Source organism: Ambystoma mexicanum, chromosome 5p (genome assembly GCF_040938575.1).
Source record: "Ambystoma mexicanum isolate Mex_15411 chromosome 5p, UKY_AmexF1_1, whole genome shotgun sequence".
Classification (NCBI taxonomy): domain Eukaryota; kingdom Metazoa; phylum Chordata; class Amphibia; order Caudata; family Ambystomatidae; genus Ambystoma; species Ambystoma mexicanum.
Genome location: NC_090930.1, coordinates 1,207,307,058 through 1,207,331,463, shown reverse-complemented (window position 1 = coordinate 1,207,331,463; position 24,406 = coordinate 1,207,307,058). Strand labels below are relative to the sequence as shown.

General features: G+C 54.0%; 1 protein-coding gene across 7 annotated transcripts in view; it reads right to left on the bottom strand.

The window, feature by feature from the left end:
• The window catches only part of LOC138481500 (cytochrome c oxidase subunit 4 isoform 1, mitochondrial-like), a 718,121-nt gene that overhangs the window by 251,567 nt on the left and 442,148 nt on the right, over positions 1–24,406 (bottom strand). The window lies entirely within an intron of this gene.

The window sequence follows — 24,406 nt, the reverse complement described above, 5'->3', positions numbered from 1 at the left end:
CCACATGGCGTGGAAAAGGCTGCTCAGCCCCAAAAGGAATCCTCCCCGCACCAGCCGTAGTGAACGTTGGTGTAAGAGAGGTAGTCAAAATGGCTGCCGTGGAGGTTGGGCCGTCATTTTGTCAACACCTGAGGTGAACTGCGTCACAGGAGAAAGTGAGGCAACTGCCTCCTCAGGGGAGTCAGGGGTCTTGAGACATTTAAGCCTTGAAACAAGGACCCTTCTCAGAGCCCGTACTGGCAGATCTAGGGTGTTTACTGGACACCTTAGGAATTTCTACAGAATTGGCCTCCTGTGGATGAACCTCGGCAGAGCCGGTACCCAAAGGCCTGTGGTGCATGACCTCCTTCTTTGCCCCTTTGACAGAACTGGTACCACCACGCCGCTGAGCGTGGGAAGGTTGAGGGATATACCTCACCGCCAGAACCATCGAAGAGGATACCTCAATTCTGCCGGTATTGGATTTAACCCCAAAAAGGGGAACCTCGGGATGGAACCCCGGGATGGAACTCGAGGCTCCCTCGAGAGGGGCCTCGAGTCTAGACTAGGTGTGGAAATCTCCAGAAATGGAGCCTCAGGGTGAACCCTGGTATCCAGAGCCACAGAAGAACGGGGCTGAACTTTAGCACCCAAATGGGGAACCTCGGAAGAATGCCTGGTTTTGGCAGGCCGGCTGTGGGGACCCTTGGAGGAAGCTCTGATGCGCCTATTAGGCCCCTTGCGGGACACCTCAGGGATACCCCTGGTAGAAGAGCTACGCGAGCCCCTCCCGGTCCTGGAAGACCCTGGGAAGGAGTCCCCTGGCCGGGGCGCCCTAAAAAGTAAAGAACTCACCGGGCGTTTCTTTTTCCCTTCGATGAAGAGCTGCAAATGTGGTGGAGGAACGCGTTGAAAACACCTCCTCCCACCGAAGAAGACGACGCTGGAGTGCCCGGACGAAAAGGGAGTTGCAATAAAAGCACGAGTCCCAACGGTACTCCGGGCCTAGACACGATGTCACAAAAAACAAAGGACATGTGGGGCTTTCATTATGCCGATAAATGTTCAAACTATTAATTAGGTCGACCGGTTTTAATGACATCTATTTCCATTCGTCATCTTCTTCAGGACCAGTTACTTCAAACATCAGGATTGAGTCTGTTCGCCCATCGAAAATGGCCCAGCGTACTCTGCTAGACACGCTGTTGAAGATATGCGCGCTTGCCAGGTTGCCTCTATAGCGAATCCCACTCTCTGCTCCAACTTGTGTACAGTGTGTTCTCTCTTCACTCTGGCTATGCTTCTATTGCTGCATGACCATCGTCTTTAGCAGGAAATATCTTTTCGGATCGTATTTCTCGTGGTCTGCTCCTGTAGTGAGCACCAACTTTTCACGGGATGATACAAATTCTTCTCTGTGTAGTTACGAGCGGGCAGCGAGGCTCCTAAACCGGAATCTCGGGCTGCTCGTGTCAACAGGTAGGATAGACACTCCAGGCAAAGAGAGTGGGGATCCGCCCTCACGAAACGGCGTTCGCAGGATGATCAGGACACGAATCCCAGACGTTCCGGCATACACAGAGGACTACATGACCGTGGAACCGGAGAAGGAAGGAAGGAAGGAAGGACAAAGGGAATAAAAAGATCACATTCCCGGTGATGCTAGTGCGTCCGGCCCGAACCACGTGGAGAAAAGGACTGAAGGGCGATGCGCAGGGTGGAGCTCAGGAGGGCGGGGTTACGGCCACGTGCAGTGGCCCAGCGTAAAAATAAAAGGGACAAAAAATTGGATTTTTTATGCTTTTTGACAAAAGTGCTCCGGTCCCGTCCCGAAGAACGAAATTTCCCACAAGTATGGAGGAAAGAGGACAGGACGTAGGAGTAAGTGATATACCCGTGAACATTGTGATGACAAGTGTGAACCCGGCTGAGGGATGTCCACAATGGATAGTTGGTGAAAAGGACATTGAGACTGTTAAGTGATATGTTTTTGAGCGAAAGGCCGTAGTGAACCCGATTGAGGGAGGCTAACTTTGCAAGAAAGATCAGAGCCCGGATGAGGGGCATCCAAGGGGCAAGGAGCAGTCACCCAAAGTGAAAAGATTGCCAAAGGAACTTTTGTTTGTTTGTTTTGGTACAGCCGGCCTTCTAGGATAAGACTTTTGCAAGAAAACAGACTTGGCCCCGGAAGGTTCAGGCATCGTTGAAAGGAACTGTAACCTTGTGCTGGCGAGGCCCAGGAGTGTGCTGTGCTCAAAGGTCCTGCCTTGTCCCGTGCTAAAAATGTGGGGCAGGGAGACCCAGCCATACCATCCTGACTTATCATTTGGTGAACACTTCTTTCTTTTCTTAAGAGCATTATCCCACACTATTTTTGTAACTAAGTTGTAAGGATTGGCAATAGGGTTTTTAGTATAGGCCTTTTTTATTTGACAAGTCGCCACTAGTATTGCTTATTATTTAATGGTCGTAGCTTGCTCCCATCTTAGAATTAGGTTTAGATTAGGCAATTTTCTCACCCATTATACAGTTTAATAAACAACCTTCAACTGTGATCACTTGTGTCTATATTTACTATTGCCACCACGAGTTCCTTACAATTAGTAGTATTCTTATCACAGTGGTGAGTAACATTTTATTACTCCTACTTTCCGTCCCCTTTCCTCCATCCTCTATGCCCCATGCCCTGAATGGCTAATTAGACACAAACAGGATTTTTAATACAGCCTGCCGAAAAGCTGCTTCTGATCTCAAACTGGTATCTAAGAAGTAGTGTTTGCAGAACGCTGATAGGGTAGCCCACGTAGCTGCTCTGCTGATGACATCCCAAGATGCATGATTTTGAAACGCGACAGCGGTTGCTTTTGTCCTGACCACATTCCCATGAATCCCTTTAAGGATATCCTTATTATGTGCTTTGTACGCTTCAACAATAGCTAACACCATCCACCTGGCTAATGAGGCCTTAGTTGCTTGTGAACCTGGCGTGGAACAGCCAAAGGTGACAAATAAAAGTTCAGTTTTCCTGATTGCCCTTGTACGTGAGAGGTAGAACTTGCGAACCCTGTGAAGGTCCAGAGAGTGTAGAGATTTCTCCAACTCCGAGTGAGGATTCGGGAAAAACACACGTAAACATATCTCATGTGGGAAGGAGAAACTATCTTTGGCAAGAATCTGAGGTGAGTTCTGAGCAGCACCTTATGTCTGTGGGATACCGAACGGTTCTGAAGCTGATAGAGCCTGGATCTCGCTAACCCTACGAGCTGAGGTTAGCGCTACCAACAAGACTGTCTTCGGATTGACCCATAAAATGTCAATAGTGGCCATAAGCTCAAACGGTTTATGGCTGCACAAGTCTGCAGGGGCGCAGGAGAAGCTTCCCATCGATTAAGTAATACGTTGCACCTACGTCCACACATCCAAATCTTTAAGAAACGAGAATCGGACCCTGTGGCGCAAAGTCCTTGTTGCATAAATTATTAGTTACTCACCGTAGTGACTAACATACTCTTCGTCCCCTTTCCTCCATTCTGCATGGGCGTCCCTTCCCAGGGACGGGAGACAGAACCTTTTTTCACCAGAAAAACCTTCTTCCCCTTTACATTTATAGGCACGCGGGGGTGTGGCCCTGGGAGAATGCGCTGCCCTGACTCCGGCAACCGGCGCAACGCCTCAGTTCCCATTAACGCGTCAACAATATTTAACATTGCCTAATATCACCAGTATTATTAGGGGGGAGGATGGTGGGACGTATGGAGGAAAGGGGACTAAGGACTATGTTAGTCACTACGGTGAGTAACTAGTAATTACTCTTACGTCCCATCCCCTTTCCACCATACTGCATGGGCGATTACAACTGAATGTAGCCCTAGGGTGGAGAGGAGACCCTCCTTAAGCAAACAAGTTCCTTAGAACTGCCTGTCCAAAGGCCACGTCTGACTTAGAGCTGACGCCCAAACAGTAATGCTCACAGAAACAGAAAAGGGAGCCCAAGTGGCCGCCCTACTTATGACTTGCCACGGAACCTGCCGCTGCAAAGCGATGGCTGTGGCCTTGGCTCTGACTGCATGAGCGTGCATGTTGGCTGGCAGCTGCTTGTGCTGCCCCTCATAGGCCTCTTTGATGGCTGCAACCATCCACCGTGCAATAGAAGCCTTGGATGCCTGATAACCAGGTCTGGAGCCCGCAAAGGTGACAAAAAGTGCGTCCGACGTGCGGAAGCCCTTGGTCCTGTCTAGATAGAATTTCAGAGTGCGTCCGACATCCAGACAGTGCCAGACTCTCTGAGCCTCGCCCTTAGGATCCGTGAAGAATGTAGGTAAGACTATTTCCTCGTTTAGATGGAAAGCAGAGGGTACCTTAAGTAGCAACACAGAGTGAGTCCGCAGGACCACCTTATCCCTGTGGAAAGTGGTATAGGGTTCCGATGCCACTAGAGCCTGTATCTCACTGTGTCTGCGACTGAGTCCTAATAGCAGAGCTGTCTCAATGGTGACCAGCTTGATGTCCGCAGACGCCATTGGCTCGAATGGTTTGTGTTCCAAGGTGCCCAACACCACATTGAGGTCCTACACAGGGTGTGGCTTCTTGATGGACGGGTAAAGCCTGGACAAGCCCGCCAGATGGTTCCTGACTATCTGGTTGGAAGAGGAGAAGACCTCCTCCTCCGAATTTCGGTAGGCCCCTATGGCTGCCAGATAGGAGCGACATATATCCACCTGTACACCTAAATGCGCGAGATGTGCCGAGAAGGAGAGCAGAAGCGACCAGCTTGCACGTCAGGGGGTCTATCTCCTTAGAGTCCGCCTAGTGGCAGAACCTGCTCCATTTACTCTTATATTGGCTCCTGGTGACCTTGCTCCTAGCGCCCTGTGTGATCTCCAAGTTAGCCGTGATAGGCTCAGGTGTTTGAGGGTGATCTGCTCAGGTACCATGCTGTGAGGGCTAACTTCTGAGGAGCGGGGTGGAGAACCTTGCCCTCCTGCTAGGACAGGAGGTGTGCTGAACCCAGAGGAAGGTGAATGGGTGGTCTGTCCATGAGGCTGAGCAATTTGGGAGAACCACAGTCTCGCCGGCCACCAACGCGCTATCAGGATGATGCTGACATGACAAACTTCCTTTATCTTGCAGAGTATCCTGGATATCAGGGCTGTGGGAGGAAAGTCATAGGCTGTCATGCCCTCCCATTGAATCTGCAAAGCATCACCAAGGGAGCCTGAGCCCAGTCCCTGCCAAGACGCGAACTGATGGCACTTCCTTTTCTTCCAGGAGGCAAATAGACCCACCTGAGGGTGGCCCCATGTGTTGAAGACCATCTGCAGCACCTGGTTGTTCAATTGCCACTCGTAATTGTCAGCTCTCAGTCTGATGAGCCTGTCCGCTTCCAAGTTGGCCTCCCCCCGGAAGGTGGACGGAGGTGAGGTAGGAACAAGTTACTTACCTGTAACTGTTGTTCTCCAGCATGGGTCTGGCATGGATTCACATGCTCATGAATATTCCCCGTCGTCAGGCTGGGAATCCTCGGTAAAGAAAAAATCAGTATCAGTTTCGTTTCTGATCTGTCTTTCGTAGTAGTAACCAATCACTGATCTGTGGGACATACTGCCCCCAGCCAATGACTGCCCCGCCTCTGGCAGCCATCCTCAGATTTGGTAGCACGCCAAGTGGCAGTATGACCAAGTGAAGAGCCGCAGAGGGGTAGGAGGGAGGGTTCGCATGTGAATCCATGCCAGACCTATGCTGGAGAACAACAGTTACAGGTAAGTAACTTGTTCCTTCTCCAGCATGGGGTCTGGCATGGATTCACATGCTCATGTATAAAAGAATACATAGCAGTATACACATGCACAACCACGGGAGGTGGCAACAGGCTCAACATTAAGCAATACAACAACTCAACATTAAGCATCTCTTACCTCCTCACCAGGCTCACCTTAAGCGAACAGGTTGCGCAGCACTGCTTGGCCGACCCTGGACTCCTCCCTGGAGTCCCGATCGACGCAGTAGAATCTTGTGAAGGTGTGCGTCGACCTCCACGTAGCAGCCCTGCAGATGTCCAGCAGGGGCACATCAGACAGGAACGCTGTGGTAGCCGCGATCGCTCTAGTTGAATGGGCTCTCGGACGGCCGGGCAGCGGTCGGTTTGCCAACCGGTGACAATGCATGATGCAGCCGGAGAGCCATCTGGAAATGGAAGTCTTCGAGAGAGCCTTCCCTTGATTCACAGACCCAAAGTTCACGAATAGCTGTGACGTCTTCCGAAAACACTTTGTGCGGTCCACGTAGAACTTCAGCGCTCTAGCTACATCCAGCGAGTGCAAAGTCCTCTCGGCCGGCGTTGAAGGCGACGGGAAGAAAACTGGTAGCACCAAGGGCTCGTTGAGGTGGAAGTCCGATGGCACCTTGGGCATGAAAGAGGGGTGCGTCCTAAACACTACCCTTGTGTCATGAAAAGTCAAGTATGGAGGCTTGCAAGATAGGGCCGGAATCTCTCCCACTCGTCGTGCAGAGGTGATGGCCACAAGGAACACTGTCTTCCATGACAGGAACTTCAAAGGCGCCGAATGCATAGGCTCGAATGGGGCTCCCATGAGCCTGGTCAGCACCACATTAAGTTCCCTCGCCGGGGCAGGGGCCTTCACCAGCGGGAATGATCAGAATAGTCCCTTCATAAATTCCTTTACCAGGTGATGAGACAACAAGGACGGCCGTCCTGTAGTCCTGGTATATCGGGAGATGGCAGCCAGATGTATTTTTATGGAGGCGTGAGCCAGTCCAGCTTTGGCCAGCGACAGTAAGTACGGCAGCACTTGAGGGGCCGTAATCCGCAGAGGGTTAATCTTCTGTGCACGGCACCAGACAGAGAACCTCTTCCACTTATGACCGTAACGCTTGACGCCCTGGCCTTTGCAAGAACCTCACTGCACTCAGCCGGGATATCGTACCCTCCAAACTCTAGTGCTGCAGGAGCCAGGCCTGCAAGTTCAGTGACTGTGGGTCATGGTGTAGAATGGCACCTCCTTCTCTGGAGAGAAGATCCGCGTCCGCTGGCAGCCTGACTGGCGGGGACGTTGACAAGTCCAGAAGGTCCGGGAACCAGACCTGCCTCGGCCACACCGGTGCGACGGGGATCATCCTGCACCTGGACTTCTTGAGCTGGCTGATGAGGCAGAGCAGCAACGGCAATGGAGGGAAAGCGTATAGAAACAGGCCGTCCCAAGGGAACGAGAAAGCATCGCCCATGCTCCTAGGCTGTGGGAACCTGCTGGCGAACCTCCAGCACTTGGAGTTCGTCGCCGTCACGAACAGGACGATCTGGGGTTTGCCCCATCGTTGGAAGAGTCGATCCACTTGATCCTGGCACAGTTCCCACTCGTGGCACGAGCGCAGCTCCCTGCTGAGTGAGTCGGCGATGGTGTTTTTTATTCCTGCCGGTGGAAGGGAACCAGAAACATCCCCTGGGCGACGGCCCAGTGCCACAGATCCTGGGCTTCCTTGGATAGGGCTGGGGATCTGGTGCCCCCCTGCTTCCGTATGTAGAACATCGTGGTGGTGTTGTCGGTGAAGATCCTCACCACTTTGTCCTTGAGGGACGGGAGGAACGACTTGAGCGCCCAGAACACTGCACGGAGCTCCAAGATGTTGATGTGAAGAGACCTCTGCTCCGGGAGCCAAAGGCCTCTTGCGTGGAGATCTCGGGTGTGGGCCCTCCAACCCTCCAGAGAGGCGTCCGTAGTCACCGTCTCCTGAAACGCCGGGGTTTGAAAGTCCGTGCCCGTCGTGAGGTGAGCCCGGGTGCCCCACCATAGGATGGCCCGACGGAACACCTCGTCGAGGGGGATCCTGTCCTCGAAGCAGCCCCCCCGCCTGAAACCAGCAGGCGTCGAGGAACTCCTGTAGCGGACGCATCCGAAGTCTGCAAAGGGGTACAAGGTAGATGCATGAGGACATCATCCCGAGAAGGGACTTGACGGACCTCACCCTGGCCACGTCCGTGGCTAACAGTCGCCGTACCTTGCCCAGGATGGTTTTGGTCCTCTCCTCTGAAGGGGAGGCCAATTGCTCCACTGTATCGAGCTTCGCCCCCAAAAACAGTGCTACTTGCGACGGAACCAGGTGGGATTTGGGGTAGTTGATGGAGAACCCCAGCTCCGTGAGCAACCGGACGGTCCTCGCCGTGTGATCGACGGCGAGTTCCCTTGACCTTGCCCGGATTAGCCAGTCGTCCAGGTAGGGGTAGACGTGGATCCCCTGCAGGCGCAGCCGCGCCGCCACTTGTGCCAGGCACTTGGTGAAAACCCTGGTTGCCGACTTTAATCCGAACGGTAGGGCTCTGAATTGGTAGTGGCGTCCTTGAACCACGAACCTGAGGAACTTCCTGTGCCTTTTTAGAATAGGGATGTGGAAGTAAGCATCCTCCAGGTCCAGCGACGATAGGAAGTCGCCTTCCTCCAGCTGTCCCAGTACGTGCTGGAGGGTGACCATCCTGAACTTCTGCGCCTTGATGTATTTGTTTAACCGACGCAGGTCTAGGATGGGGCGCCAACCGCCTGTCTTCTTTCTGACGAGGAAGTACCTTAAGTATACTCCGGAGCCCCGGAGCCTCCTGGGGACGAGCTCGATGGCACCTTTCTTGAGCATCGCCTTTACCTTCAACAGCAGTTGAGGGACGTGATTCTCCTTCCTGGCCACGGGAGGAATGCGAGGGCACTTCTGTAGGAATTCCAACGAGTGCCCGTTGGCCAGGGTGTCCAACACTCAACGATCGGTGGAGATGGACTCCCACACCCTGACGAACTTCGTCAGTCGGCCTCCCACTGGGGTGCTTCGGTGGGGGCTCGACCACCCGGCCGGGTCAGTCTTGCTTGGAAGCGGTCTTGCCGCCTTGGCCTCCCTGGCGACGACGGCGGCAACCACCTTGCTTGCCGCAACCTCTGTAGGCCTCCTGGGAAGAGGAGCGGGCCGCCTGGTGGTAGGTGGAGGAGCCACCGCTGGATCCTTTGGAGGCACCCTGTCTGCCTCCAGAGCTCCGAAAGGGCCGTCGCTGCTGAAGCACCCCAAGGGCCCGGGCCGTCTCCGAGTCGGTCTTGATGGCCTGTAGAGACTCATCCACCGTCTTACCAAAGAGGTTGTTGCCGTCGTACGGCATGTCCAACACTCTGGTCTGGAAGTCCTGGCGAAAGTCTGTCGCCTTGAGCTATCCTCGTCGTCGGGAGGCAAACGCTGTTGCCCAGTTGGCGAAATCCAGTATCGGCAATGTCCGTTGCCACCGTAATGGCGTGATCCGACGCCACCTTGCCCTCCTGCAGAATTTCTAGAGCCTCTGCCCTTTTGTCATCAGGCAGGAAATCTAGCAGGGGAGCTATCCTGAACCGGAGCTCCGTGTCGTAGCGGGCCACGATCGCTAAGGCATTGGCCGCCTTAATCGTCGTCGCCGCCGACGAGATGACTCGTCGTCCCATAGAGTCCAACTTCTTACCCTCGCTGTCCGGCGGGGAAGTGGAAGTTGAAGCCGCCGGGCCCACTGCCTTCTTTTTAGCCGCTGCCGAGACGACCGAGTCTGGCGTGGGCTGGGCCCTGAGGCACAAGGGTGCGGCATCGGGGACTCGGTACTTCTTCTCATACCTGTCCCTCTTGGCGGGTGTCGTGGCAGGGTTCTTGAGGACAGCAAGCCCCTCGTCCCAGATGTCGAGTAAAGGCACCGCGAGGACCGTCTTCCTCTTAGCCTCTCATGGTTGGTACAGAAACCCCTCCTTTTTCTGTTCTTCAGGGCAGAACTGGAAGAGCTTGGATGCCCTGGTTATCATGGCGTGGAAAGAACCAACCTTGTCGGCCGAGGACGCCCGGGGGGGTTAGGGGGGCGACGACGGGATGTCTGCTGTGTCATCGCCGCCGTCATCGTCCGTCCCTGTCGCAGTATCCTCTCCCGGCGAGGGGGATGAGGGGTCCACTGGTCTCACAGGCACGAAGGGCGGAGCGGGGTGGACTCTCCTCCGCTTGTTCGGAGGGCTTCCCGACAGGCATGGTTCTGGGTCCTCTGTCGGGGTGCGTGGTAATCTTGTCCTTATCTCGGTACATAAGGATTGGATTGCCAACAAAATGGCCGCCGAGCTATCCTGGGGCTCGGCCAATGGCTGCGACGGAAGGGATGGCCGCTCCAGTGGGCCCTGTTAGTCGTCCTCGTTGCTATCTTCGATTACGTCAGCAGGGACCGTCCCCTGGGAACGAACCTTCTCGAACCTCTCGTTGAGGTTTATGAACCTCTCGTTGAGGCCTATGGACCTTTCGTTGAGGCCCTTCTCGCTCTCCACCAGTTCCTCCTCAGATGCTGATTCCGAGTCTGTAACGGCCACCGGCCCCCACCCCTCTTTTTCAGCCGGGGGCTTCACGGGGGTCTTAGCGATGGGCTGGAAAGAGGATCCCCTCCGCGGTGGCAGGGATACTCTGGGCCCAGAGGCCGTTTCCATTGGCGTAGTCTCAGCCGGCTCCGCCAGGGTCGCAGAGACCACTTCGGTAGAGGCTTTAGCCGGGTGGATCAAGGCCCTCACCACCTTAGGTGCGTCCTGGGCCTTCACCTTGGGGGGAGGGTCAACACCTCGCTCCCCCTTCGAGATCGACCGGCTCCACTCCAGCGGCCTACCCGGGTTCTCGGACTTCCTCTTCCCCGACCCAGAGCGCTGGCTCGTGGTCGAACGTGCCGGGGAAGTAGCACCCTGCTTGGCAACCGAAGAGCCTGACCTTTCGGCGCTCCCGGAGCCCGCGGACTCGCGGTGCTTGGCCTTCTGTTGGGCCCCCGTCGCCGGGGCGCCCTCAAAGGACTTAGAAGCCTGCTCAACCTTCTTCTTCGCCTTCTCACTTGCTGTGCCCTTCTCCAGCCAGGTGACGAGGCGGGAATGACGATCTTGTTTGGTTCGTTCCGAAAAGGTTCTTGCAGAACGCACAGTCCTTCTCCACGTGCGTCTTGTCCCCATGGAGGCAGTAGAGACATCGCAAATGCTCGTCCTCCTTGAAAACGTTATATAATCCGCATCCAGGGCAGTTCCTGAACAGCTTGGATCCGGGCGTCTAGCTCCCTTTGTCCTGGGCCATGTCCTTGAGGTAGGCCGCAGATCTTCTGGAATCCTCCAAGTAGTGTAAACTCGACGAAAACTTCACCCTGGAGCGGCGTAAAAGAATTCCGAAACGGCTCCCCGTTATCGGAAGTAGAAACGGTGGAGCTTGTGGCTCGATTAAACCGAAAATTGAGAAAGTCTCCTGAAAAAACGTGAAAACGCAGTAAAAAAACTCGAGAGCTAAACACGAGGACTCCCAACACTTGAGCGAGCGGTAAAAATCTGAGGATGGCTGCCAGAGGCGGGGCTTAGGGAGAGGGCAGTCATTGGCTGGGGGCAGTATGACCCAGAGATCAGTGATTGGTTACTACTAAGAAAGACAGATCAGAAACGAAACTGATACTGATTTTTTCTTTACCTGAGGATTCCCATCTGACGACGGGGAATATTCATGAGCATGTGAATCCATGCCAGACCCCATGCTGGAGAAGGGAGTAGTTTCTTACCTGTAACTCCATTTCTCCAGCATTGGTATCTTTCATGGATTCACATGCTTAGAATATTCCCCGTCGTCAGACTGGGAACCCTCGGTACACATATATATAGTCATTTCCAATAGGAAAAACTTCTGCCCTATCCCCGTCTGCGTCCTCTACGGGGCCGCCCACGTACGCCCCGTTGGACGTGATGGTATATAAGCCCCGCCCCCGCGGGTCCCTTCAGATTTCGACCCCTCCAAGATAACGGGGGAAAAAAACTTGCTTGCATACCAATCTTCCACATTGCAGTCCGGGGAGGCCGGAGGGCGCATGTGAATCCATGAAAGATACCAATGCTGGAGAAATGGAGTTACAGGTAAGAAACTACTCCCTTCTCCAGCATTGGATCTTTCATGGATTCACATGCTTAGAATAGATTGTAAAGCAGTAACATCGAGAAGGAGGTGAGAGTGCAATGTAATTTACAGTCGTAGAGACACCCCCAAACACTACCGTTTACACCATGTATGTAAGCAACAACTTAATATACTGATACGAAACGGATTTTCGCCATACAATGCTATGTCATATGACTCAGTATGCACCCCTTGCGCACATATCTACCCAACCACTTATGTTTAGGTCAATAAACTATGCACCTCCATGTATACACTCAGAAAAACCAGTTGAGGCCAAATAATAATAACAATAGGCAGCATTTTACTTGAAACTTTGGCTTACCTCATTGAAAAAGGTGGCGAAGCACTGCCCTTCCCATTTGTACCTCATCCGCGTGCTGCTTTTCCAGGCAGTAGTGGCGAGTAAACGTGTGCGGAACAGACCATGCCGCCGCCTGGCAGATGTCCGTCAGCGGAATTCCTGCCCATAGAGCCACGGAGGAAGATGTCGATCTCGTGGAATGGGCTCTGGGACGATGTAGTAGAGGTCTCCCGGCCTTGGAATGACACAGGGTAATCGCCGAGGAGACCCAGCGAGCCAGACCTTGTTTGGAGATAGCCTTACCCCTAGCCGAGGGGCCGTAGGCGACAAATAGCTGTCTGGTGGTTCTGATATCTTGCGTTTTTTGTAGGTAAAATTTTAGTGCCCTTTTGACGTCCAGAGTGTGAAGAGCCTTCTCCGCCGTCGACGAAGGAGATGCAAAGAAAGTAGGGAGTACCAGGGTCGAGTGCTTATGATAGACCGACGGTACTTTTGGGATGAATGAAGGGTTAGTTGATAAAATAACTTTGTCCTTAAAGAACCTCAGATATGGAGGGTCTATGACCAGTGCCTGTAGTTCCGACATTCTTCTAGCCGAAGTGATGGCGACTAGGAACGCGAGTTTCCAAGATAGAAATTGTAGAGATGAAGAGGACATTGGCTCAAAGGGAGGCTTCATTAAGGCAGCTAGAACCGTGTTCAGACTCCACGACGGTGGGAACCGTTTTTCCGGAGGGAAGGTTCTAAACAGACCCTTCATGAAATGCTTCACTAGCCTGTCACTGAATAGTGGAGGGGACTGTCTTCTTCTGGTAAATCTTGAAACAGCCGCCAGGTGTACTTTGATTGACGATGATGATAGTCCGCTTTCCGCAAGATGAAGAAGATACGGGAGGATTTGCTCCGGAGTTACTCCCAAAGGTTGTATATTTTGTTGTGTTTGACACCATATACAAAACCTTTTCCATTTGCTTGCATATGATTTGTTAGTGGACGGGGCTCTGGCCGCCTGCAGAATCCTTCGGCAATCAGCCGAGACTTTTAGGTTCCCGAACTCCGAGAAGTCAGGAGCCATGCAGTTAAGTTCAGGCTGTCCGGATTGTGGTGCCACACGGTCCCCTCGTCCCTGGACAGGAGGTTCGGTACTTTTCTGAATGGTATCGGCTGATCCAGCGACAGATGAAGGAGGTCTGAGAACCATGGTTGCCTCGGTCAGCGCGGGGCCACTAGGATGACCCGGCAATTGTACCTGTGGATCCCCTGGATCGTCCTCCGTATGAGGGGAAAGGGAGGGAAGGCGTAGAGGAACTTGCCTGTCCACGGAAACGAGAACGCTTCCCCCAGGGAGTCTGTTTGGGGCCATCTGCTCGCGAACTGAGCACATTTTCGGTTTCTTTCCGTGGCGAAGAGATCGATCGACGGGGTCCCCCATCTTTCGAAAATTTCCCCGAGTTGAGTGGAGTCCAGCTCCCACTCGTGTATTTGTGACATCGTCCTGCTCAGGGAATCCGCCTGTAAGTTCTTCGCTCCCGGTAGGTGGTATGCTACTAGGGAGATGTGGTGTTTTAAAGCCCAGTGCCAGATCTTTTGAGCTTCCTTCGAGAGGGTCCTGGATCTGGTGCCACCCTGTTTTATCAGGTAGAACATAGCTGTCGTATTGTCCGTGAGCACTCTTACTTTTGACCCCTTGATGTGTGGGAGGAAAGATTTCAGGGCCCATCTCACCGCTCTTAGCTCCAGGACGTTGATATGTAGGCGAGATTCGGTCGACGACCACCTGCCTTGGGTTTGGTGACGTGACATGTGTGCTCCCCAGCCCGACAGAGAGGCATCTGTAATGATGGTGTTCTGAAATTCCGGCTCCTGCAAGGGGACCCCTCTGTCCAGGTTGCTTGCCACCTTCCACCATCGGATGGCTTTGATAACTCGTTCGTCGTCGACTATTATCTTGTCCGACCAGCGGCCTGTGGCCTGCTTCCGTCTGTCTGATAGGAACTCCTGTAGAGGTCTCATGAACAACCGGCAGTTCGCGACTAGGTGGATGCACGATGCCATGGAGCCGAGGAGAGCCGCATATTTTCTTGCTGACAACCTTCTCTGAAAACGAAGTTGGCTTGTCAGGTGTTTGATTTTCAACAACCTTTCCCGGGATGGTTTCACTAGTCCCGTGTGGGTGTCGAATTGAGCACCTAGGAACTTCAAGCTCTTCGAGGGCTTTAGTGAAGACTTTTCGTAGTTCACTGCAAATCCCAGACGCTGTAGCAGTCGCAAGGTGGTCAATAGGCTGTCGTTGGTCGACGCTGGGGAGGATCCCCTCACGAGCCAGTCGTCGAGGTACGGGTAAACGTGATGCCCTTCCTTCCGCAGCCAGGCTGCTACGGGTGCTAGGCACTTTGTAAAGGTTCTTGGGGAGGACTTCAGGCCGAAAGGGAGCACAGTAAATTGGTAGTGTGTTTGGCCGACTAGGAACCTCAGGAACCTCCTGTGGTGAGTGCGCACCGGAATGTGAAAATACGCATCTTGGAGGTCCAGAGACGCTAGGAAATCGTTCTTTTGGACCGATCTGATTACCTCCTGTAGAGTAAGCATCTTGAACTTTTGACTCAGAAGGGTTTTGTTGAGGTCCCGTAGGTCGAGGATGGGGCGCCACTTCCCGTTTGGTTTCTTTACTACGAAGCAGCGTGAGTAAACCCCTAAGCCTCTCTGTGAGGCAGGTACTAATTCGATGGTGCCTTTTTTTAGCATGAGCGCAACCTCTCGACGCAAGACGCTTAGGTGTGGTTGAGACAGGCATATCGGTGGACGTTTTGGAAGTCTGGATTTGAATCTTAGGGAATGTCCCAGTCTCACCGTGTCCAGAACCCACCGATCTGTCGTAATAGACTCCCATTCCTCGACGCAACGTGACACTCTCCCTCCTAGAACGTCATTGTTGATCTTTTTGTTTTCCCGTCGACGACGAGTAAGTGGGACGTCTCTTAGAGGCCTGGAAATTTCTGCGTCGGGTCGAGGACTGTGAGGCGCGTCTATAACCTTGGGACGGATATGAAGACCTCCCGAATGCTCTATCCCTGGATCCCGCAAATCGTGCGTTTCCCGTAGCTCCTCTAAAGGGGCGAAAGGAACGAAAGGGCTTACCGCTTTGGAGGGAGCCCAGCGAGCGCGCAGTCTCAGAGTCCTCTTTCATTCCTTTCAAGGCCTCATCCACCTTTTCGCCAAACAGGTGGTCACCTTCGAAAGGCATGTCGACGACCTTATATTGCACCTCGGGTCTAAAGTTGGTGCATTTGAGCCAGGCCTGGCGTCGTAGAACCACTCCATTGTTAATTTGTTTGAACCCCGAGTCTGCCAGGTCCACCGCTATATTGATAGCATGGTTCGAGGCTTCTTCTCCTTCACGAACCAGGGACATAGCTGATTTTCTGTGTTCTTCGGGGAGGTGGTCCAAAATGGGTGCCAGTCTGTGCCACATCTCCCTGTCATACCTGGCCATGATTGCCAGGGAGTTCGCTGCTTTCACTGTTGACGCTCCCACTGACAGGATCTTCTTACCGAAAGCGTCTTGGCGTCTAGCTTCGGAGTCCGGCGGGGTAGAGCACTTATGCTGGGCCTTTGCCTTTCTCGTCGCCGCCGCCGATACCACCGAGTCAGGCGTGGGTTGTGCAGAGAGGCATTTTGGCGTCGAATCTGGAACTTTAAATTTCTTCTCTACGCGGCCTTTGACCGCAGGTTCCGAGAATGGATGCCGCATGGTTTGGACGCCCTCTTTCCATACGTGGTCCAGTATCGGTATCGAAAAAACGGAACGCCTATTTTTGCCCATGTGGTCAAAGAGGAAGCAGTCCTTCTTTTCTTCTTGTTGGGTCAAACCGAACTCCTTGCAGGCTTTTTCCATCATGGAATGGAAGGCCCCTATGTCGTCCGGTGGAGATGGGTGAATGGGACTTTTCGGAGGATCCACCTCCACATCCGAAACCCATGACGGGTCTCTCGACGGCGAGAGGGAGATATTAGAAGCTGACCCCTGTTCAGAGAGGGAGTCCGAGAGCTCACCTTCTTCCTGGACTGTTGGAGCAGTTGGGCCCACGACCGATCTAGTCGGGCGGTGTGAAGGTCCGGGCTCGTCGACGAGGGGAGTCGTTGGAGCAGGCGGGAGCCTTTCGTCCAGGGACTTCAAGAGCGAGTGCAAGGAGGAAAGTACCTCCATGGAGAGAGTAGCCTGGGCGTTTGGAGGCTGGGTGAAAACTTGAGAGCAGGTTGCACCCGAAGGAAATCTGGGCCGTAGCCCCAGGTCTTCCGGGCTCACTATTCTGAAGCCGTCGTCCTCTTTGGAGGCGATCGAAACTGGCTGTTCTTGTAGCAGTGTGTCGGGTAGCCCCATGTCGAACGTTTCTGGCCTCCAGGCCTGGAACTCCGTCGACGAGGGAATCGTCGTCGACGATGAGCCCGTTTGAAAGGCGGGGGACTGTGACGGACTGGGCACTTGGATCGTCGCCATCGTCGTCGTCGACGGAAGGCCTGCAGGTGGCTTAGGCGGTCCCGCCTTCGCGGAGCTCTCCCTGTGTTTATCCGCCTCTCTACTCGTAGCTGATCTTTTCTGATCGCTCGAGGAGGATTTTGGCCTGTCCTTGTCTTTCTTCGACGAAGAAGAAGAGGAAGATGATTTCTTCGTCGATTCTTTCGATGAGGCCTTAGAGGAATGACTTCGAGGCACGTCCTTCCCCGTAGGCCGTGATTTTTTGGCCGGAGGTTCCGACGGATGTGAGCGTCGGGAGGCTTCTGATGTTTTCGCTGAGGCGATACTGCGCACCGATCCTACCTCCGATTGAGGGTACGCTCCAGCGCCGTCGTTCAGCCACGAGACCAGTCGCCGATTCCGGTCCTTCAGGGTTTTTTGGGAAAACCCTTGCAGATATCACATTGGTCCGCCGAGTGGTGGGGGTGAAGGCAGTAGATGCAGTCAAGGTGGCCATCCCCTTCATAAACCTTCTTTAGACCGCACGTGGCACACGGGCGGAAAAGAGGCTTACCCGACATTATTGTCAAATTAACTAACAAAACTCGTAGGAGTTGTGGATCAAACAGACCAACTCGCGGGAGTTAGAAACAATCGATAAGTATTTGAAGAAAATACACGAGGAGATCCCACTATCTTTGGAGACGGTTGAAATCTGAAGGGACCCGCGGGGGCGGGGCTTATATACCATCACGTCCAACGGGGCGTACGTGGGCGGCCCCGTAGAGGACGCAGACGGGGATAGGGCAGAAGTTTTTCCTATTGGAAATGACTATATATATGTGTACCGAGGGTTCCCAGTCTGACGACGGGGAATATTCTAAGCATGTGAATCCATGAAAGATCCAATGCTGGAGAAATGTTGTTTTCCAGGGCCCATTCCCACATGCTGACCGCTAGCTTGCACAGCAGAGGGGACCTGGTATCCCCCTGCTTGTTGACATAGTACATACTGGTGGAGTTGTCGGTCTGGATAAGGAGACGGTCTTGCCCTCAATGAGTGGAAGGAAGGCTCTGAGGGCTAGCCAGATGGCCCTGTGCTCCAGCCAGTTGATATGCTGCTCCTGCTCTTGCCGTGTCCAGACTCTGTGGACGGTGTGGCAGTCCAGAGTGGCTCCCCAGCCCTCTAGTGAGGAGTCTGTAATGATGGTGACCTGCGGGGCGGCTGCCGGAAGGGCTTGTCTGTCCGTAGGTTGCAGTCCCTGGACCACCACGTGAGGTCCACGTGGAGAGAAGGCGGTATGCTGACCAGCTCTGCTTGGGAGCCCCTCTCCTTCTTCCATGATGCTGCGAAGTGCAGCTGAAATCTCCTCATCCGGAGTCTCATGTGTAGCATGGCCAGCAGGACCGCTGCCAGGATATCCAGTAAGTGTTGGTACCACCAAGCCGAGGTCACTGCCCTGGAAAGGAAGTGCGTTGTGGCCCTCTTGATGGCTGTAATCTTGTCCTCTGAGGGAAATACCTTCTTGGAGCACGTGTCCCAGATGAGGCCCAGGAAGGTGAGGTTCTGCGTGGGCTGCAGCTGGGATTTCTTGAGGCTCATAGTAAACCCCAGGTCGTGGAGTGTGTTCATAGCGCAGAGGAAGTATGGGCAACTTCCTCCGGGGATCTCGGCCTAACGAGCCAATCATCCAGGTACGGGTAGACATGGTGGCCCTGGGCACTGAGGAGGGCTACCACTGCATTCATGAGTCTGGTGAATACCCTGGGGGCTGAGTTGAGGCCAAAGGGTAGCACCTTGTACTGGAAATGACAGCCCATGATCCTGAAGCGCAGGAAGGAGCAAATGGCTGCCAAATCGGGACGTGTAAGTACGCATCCTTCAGATCCAGGGAGTACATCCAGTCTCCCCTGTCTAGTGTCTCTGCAATAAGTGCTGGCGTAGCCATCTTGAATTTCTGAAGAGGGAGGGAGAGGTTGACCGTGGATAGGTCCAACACAACTCTCAGGACAGTCTGGTTCTTTTGTATGGCGAGAAATCACTGCCTGGGTCTCGACGAGCGACCGGATCTCTGCCAACAGAGATGCCGTCCCAATCTGTGGGAGTGGAATGGCGGAGGGACGAGAGGGAGGTATCGGTAGGCGGTATCCCGAGGATAATACAGATAGGATCCAAGGGTACGCAAAGTGCTTGTGCCAGAAATGCACATGAGAGGCACGCCTGCCACCCACTGGAGACATGTGGACCCAGAGAGACGTGTCATGCCTTTTTTCCTTCTGAGGCTGCCGCTGAGGAGGGAGAGTGGAAGAAGCCCTTGCTCCACCCCCTTTTGTTGTTTGCGCCAGTGCTGACTCGGCGAGCGGTTAGGTTGTCTAGACTTCCGTTCCTGGAATCCCCAGAACCTGCCGAACGCCCGCCCCTTGTCGGATCTTTGATGCGACTTCGTGTACGCCTTGGGCGTGGCACGGTCTTTGTCAGGATAGATATAGATTTTGCGATCTGCGATCTGTTCTTCCTCTCATCAAATTCCTCTTTGGTGGCAGAGTGAAAGAGGTCACTACCCTCGAACGGAAGGTCCAATATGCGATCCTGGATGTCAGGGTTAAACTTAGTAGCTCGAAGCCAGGCTGTCCTTCTCGTGTCCGTGGCGAGGCAGATGGCCCGGCCAGATGTATCGATGTAGACCACAGTGGACTCCATGATGTCCTGCTACCAGGATGGCTTCTCCTAGACCCGCCTTGAAGCGTGCCTGGTTCTGCACCGGAAGTTCCGGGAGGAAGTCCGCTATTTCCCGCCAAAGCTTCTGGTTGGCAGCTGCTAGCATAGCATCCGCGTTGGCTTGACACAGATGCAGGGAGGCGTTGGGAGTACAGCTTCTTCCTGTACACCTCCAAGATCTTATCCTCCTTGCCAAGCAGCACCGAGGACGAGGCAGTAGAGGACAATTGAGACTTAGAGTAGAGTGACGCTGCAGCGAACACTGAACAGTGCGGTTGAGGGTGCGCCGACAACAAGAGTGTATCCCCCTCCATCTGTCTATACTTTGCATCGAGGTGCCGAGTGACAGGTTGGGCCGAGTGCGGCTTGTGCAACCCCTTTTTGGCCAGTGCCACAACGTCCTTCTGCATCGGGATACCCGTCTTATAAGGGGGTCCTAGGGTGAGGACTTCTGCCAAGACCTCCTCCTCGAGCTGCTCTACCTCGGGTTGAGGAAGGCCCAAATCTGAAAGCCTGTCGTGGAAGCCCTTTGCTGATGACTGTATGTCAGGGTCCTCCTCCTCATCCATGTCCACTCGAGTGTCTAGCTGGTCCGGAGCGGGTGGAGGAGTGCTGGGTGCCGTGGGCTGCAGCGTGGAGACTGGAGCCGGAGGCTGCTGCAGAGGCTGGTGTGGGTCTGCCTGAGCTGTGGCAGGCAGGGGGGCTGTAATCGAAGGAGCCGGCAGGGACAACTCGGGCGGCCCTGGGGCCTGTGGCACCGGAGCCATATGAGGAATGACTATGGGCGCTGTTGGATTGACCGGAGGGAGCAACTCCCTTACAGCATCCCCTAGGATGGCCCCCATCTGGGGGGTTTGCATCAGCGCCAAGAACCTTTCGAAGAACATGTCTTCAGATGCAGAAGAGGAGGCAGGAGATATTGACAGAGTGGCTGGGGGCTGCTGGGGCCAGAGCGCACTCGGTCTAGGTTGCGGGGGGTACCTACTCTGCACTGCTGATGGATAGACTGTAGGCCACGTACCTGGTTGACACAGTCCCACCTTGAAACTCGTTCACCCGCCTGCTCTGTTGCAAGGAGCGGCATCAGACGAGCGGTCATGTTGTCTGGCAAAGCAGCCATTTTTTCGAGATGTGTGCCACGTGCCAACGTCGTGGTGCCTGGCTCCCTGGCCCTGGCCTACTCCAAGACTCTTGGTGGTGGAGCATGAGGCCTACCCGCCCCCTCAGTTCTAGGCCTGGAAGGCGTATTGCCCTCGCCATTGTCGCCGGTAGTGCTGCGTGCAGGTCCCCCCTCGGACTTGAAAGCCGGTACTAGGGCGTTGCCCCTCCGGTATACGTCCGGTAAAAGAAACTTGCGGTCTTTCAGCACCGATTCTGGAAGGATCTGATGACCCCCTCGGCCGTGAGGCCGTTAGCTGGACTAGCCTTGTGCACGTGCTGGTACAAGAACCCGAGAGGTTCCTCCCGCTTGGGTGTTTCCTCAGGAAGGAGTCGCCCTTACGGGGTGCAATGGAAAATAGCGACCCTCCCTTATGCCTCGATCTTTATTTGACAAACTTCTTCAAGTCCTCTGGAGGCGACCCTTCGAAGAGCTCCCCCCACCTAGCTAGCCTGTTCTTCAGTGCGAGTGGAGCCAGTGCGTTGCACGTGGTACAACATTCCCAACCGTGGTCAGGGCCAAGGACCGGAGGCAAAGAGCGTGGGGGTCAGACGTAGGAAAGAGCCCCTCGCAGGCTGGACACCTACTGAAGCCCGCTGAAGTCGACATGCGCCGGGGAGGAGCGTGACGCCGGAGGACCAAGTACCTGGATGACAAAGACAAAAAGATAGAAGAATCCGGGGAATAGCGCGAGGCATTACAAAGCAGGGCCAAACCCAGGAGCGCTGGTGAAATCGTCCCATTCCCGTCGACGCGGAAAAGGGCACTGAGGAGTGGCGCCGGTGGGCGGAGAGAGGGTAACGCATGCTCCGAGGGCCGCACCCCCATGCGCCTCTAAATTTAAAGGGGAAGACGGTTTTTCTGGTGAAAAAAGCTCTGTCTCCCGTCCCTAGGAAGGGACTCCCATGCAGTATGGAGAAAAGGGGACGGGACATAAGAGTAGGTCACAGTGTTGTACGACGCATGAGACGCTGCCTGTCGATACGTAATACATTGCACCTACGTCCACGCATCCAAACCTTTATGAACCGAGGATCGGAACCTCTGTGGCAAAGCCCTCGCAGGACAAGGCCGCACAGTTGTGCGAGACAGGTGCGCAGGAGACACTGCCCGGTGATACGTAATATGTTGCACTTACGTCCACGCATCCAAACCTTTAATGACCGAGGATCAGACCCTCTGTGGACAAAGCCCTGGCAGGACAGGGCCGCAGTTTTGTGCGACGCAGGTGTTTTGTGCCAATTGGTACCAGCATAGAGTGAGATAGTGCAACGCAGCAGTCAACCATCTGCATCCAAAAGGTAAGAAAGGTGCGAGGAGGGGGAGCAGCCACTACTGCTCTCTACTAAACTTTCCGGACTTTGCACTTTCTTCCACCGAACTGTCTATCCCTGTGCAATCCTGGGCTCTCCCCTTTAAGCGGTTTGCCGTACTTTGTGTTCTCTGTCTTTTCTCTAGGTCCCCTCATTTGCGGTAACTATTGTACTGTGAACTGTGCCCTTTAGGCTCTCTCCCTCTCTATAGGTCCCCCCCAACTGTGGTTACTGCTGTTTTACTGTAATCTGTCCCCTTTAGGCTCTCTCCCACTCTCTAGGAACCCACCCCGCTGGGGGTTCCCATTGTACTGTTGAGTGTACCTGTCTACCGTCTGTGTGTTCCCTACTGTGTGACCCCAACTCGCCCCTGCACTTCCTGCATCCTTTCTCTTGCGCTTCCTCCTCCTCCTCCTACCTACTCCACTCGCCCTCTATGGTGCTTTCCGTCTCCCCTACTTTCTCTAACTGCTACTCTATCTCCTATCCTATCCCTCTCACTATGTCAGGAAGGAAGAAGTTCAAGGGGGATATTCTGGTCTCCAGCCCAGGCTTCCCTATCGCTGATACCTACATCAGTGCTTCCTCCAGACAGACTCTTACCAACATACTCTTTGTTGTTCTCTCTTCAGAGCTATGGACCCCTCATATGGTCTTGGATCACTCCTTTTTCCTCCTGCAAGACTTATCCTTGGCCTCAAGCCCAGGGACTGTATCTGTCCAGCCCTGAAATCTCTCCACTGGCTCTTGGTGGCTGCAAGGATCAAGTTCAAGACGCTTTGAATTGTCCACAAGGCGTTCTGGGGCAGGGCTGGCACTACATTCGCCCCTCTGTTCCAAAATACCTTCCTTCTCGAACCCTTAGCTCAGCTACCTCCAACTATCTATGGTTCAGACACTTCGCCAGACAGAGAGTGGGGGACAGATCTCTCTCCTCTGCAGGTGCATCCCTCTGGAATGGCCTCCCTGCCTGTCTCAAACTTGAGCCAGACCACCTGAAGTTCTGGAAGCAGCTCAAAACTATTCTCTGCTTTCTCTCCCCCCCCCCCTGCTGACCTACCTGTCCACTGTACCCACTGGTTGTTTGGCTACCCTCGGAGTTTCACTGGGTACCAGGCTCTTTCTTGATCAGTCACCCTTGCACTGGCTCCAGGTCTACCATGCACTGAGGGGCTGTATCTGTAATCCTGCAGTCCCTTGTCTATTTGCGCTACCAAGAGCTGTGCTGCCCTGGCTGCACTTAGAGCATTGCTGCCCTGTTTCCCCTCCCCTCTCCCTTGCACTTCCCCCTCCCTTTCCCCTTGCACTTCTGGTTCTCGCACTTAAACAATCTGAATGACACAAGGCCTAGGAAGATCGTTTGTCTTGTCCTCCCTGTGTTCCCTCCCTTGTCTTGTCGCACCTAGAAACACTTGTGTACAGGCGCCTTATAAATGACTTATATCATATCCTCTCCCATTAATGGTGGCACTCCTTGAGAGGTCCTCTTGGCCTCCTTCTACTCCTCCAAGACCATCATTAATGTCTATCTGAATGGCACCGTCTTGGTCCAGGGCCTTCAGCCCAATCTCCTCCTTTTCGATGAGCGATTCCTATCAACTTACTTCCTTCTCTTGCTACTCCTACGAGCACCTCTCTGGCACCCTCCTCATCCTCTCTGGCAACTCTGCCATCTCCTACCTCCTCTGCCCACTCTCGGACCCCTCTACCACCTCCGCAGGGCATACCTCTGACCTGTACCCCTCCACGGAAGTCTTTCAAGGGCAGAAACCTTATCCACATTGCCACTCTCTACTCTCAAAACTCTGCCATCTCCTGGAAGAGCTCAACCTTGATGTTCTCGGTTTTACCAACACATGGTTCATGGCCAGATCACTCACAGGTTTTGACACTCTCCTCCATGATGGCTACAAGATCCTCTCCACGCCCAGATCCAACCGTCACGGTGGGGGTGCAGCTTTGATGTACCCAGAGTGGATCCCTGCCTCCATCATTCCTATGCATGTCTACTCACTCACTGTGGCTACTATCTACCAGCCACTTGGTCAGGTAACCTCCTACCTCTCCGAGTGGGTGGACTTCTCCTCCTCCCTCCTGGCCCCGACCACTCAACTTCTCCTCCTCAGAGACATCAACATCCACCTGGATGCTTTCTGTCCCTGCTCTGGACTCTTTCGCAACATCTGCAATTCTCTTTCTCTCTCTGTTCTTCCCTCTGGCCAGACTCACTTTGGAGGGCACAGTCTGGAAGTTCTGATCTCCTCAGGCCTCCCCCTCTCTAAACCTCTCACCACTCCTCTCCCCTGGAGTGACGACTTTCTCCTCTCCTCTCCTCTAATCACTCGCTCTCTATGGCTACCCCTCAGGCCGAGCCAACCCCTGCACTGCCACCCACCTTCTCGGTCATCCGACCCATAAAGCGTGTGTCAGCTGAGACATTCACCGCCACTTTCTCTCCCCCTCCTGCACCCCTTGCTAACTCACATACTGACACAGCCCTTTCCAACCTCCATTTTTCTAAGTTTTGAAA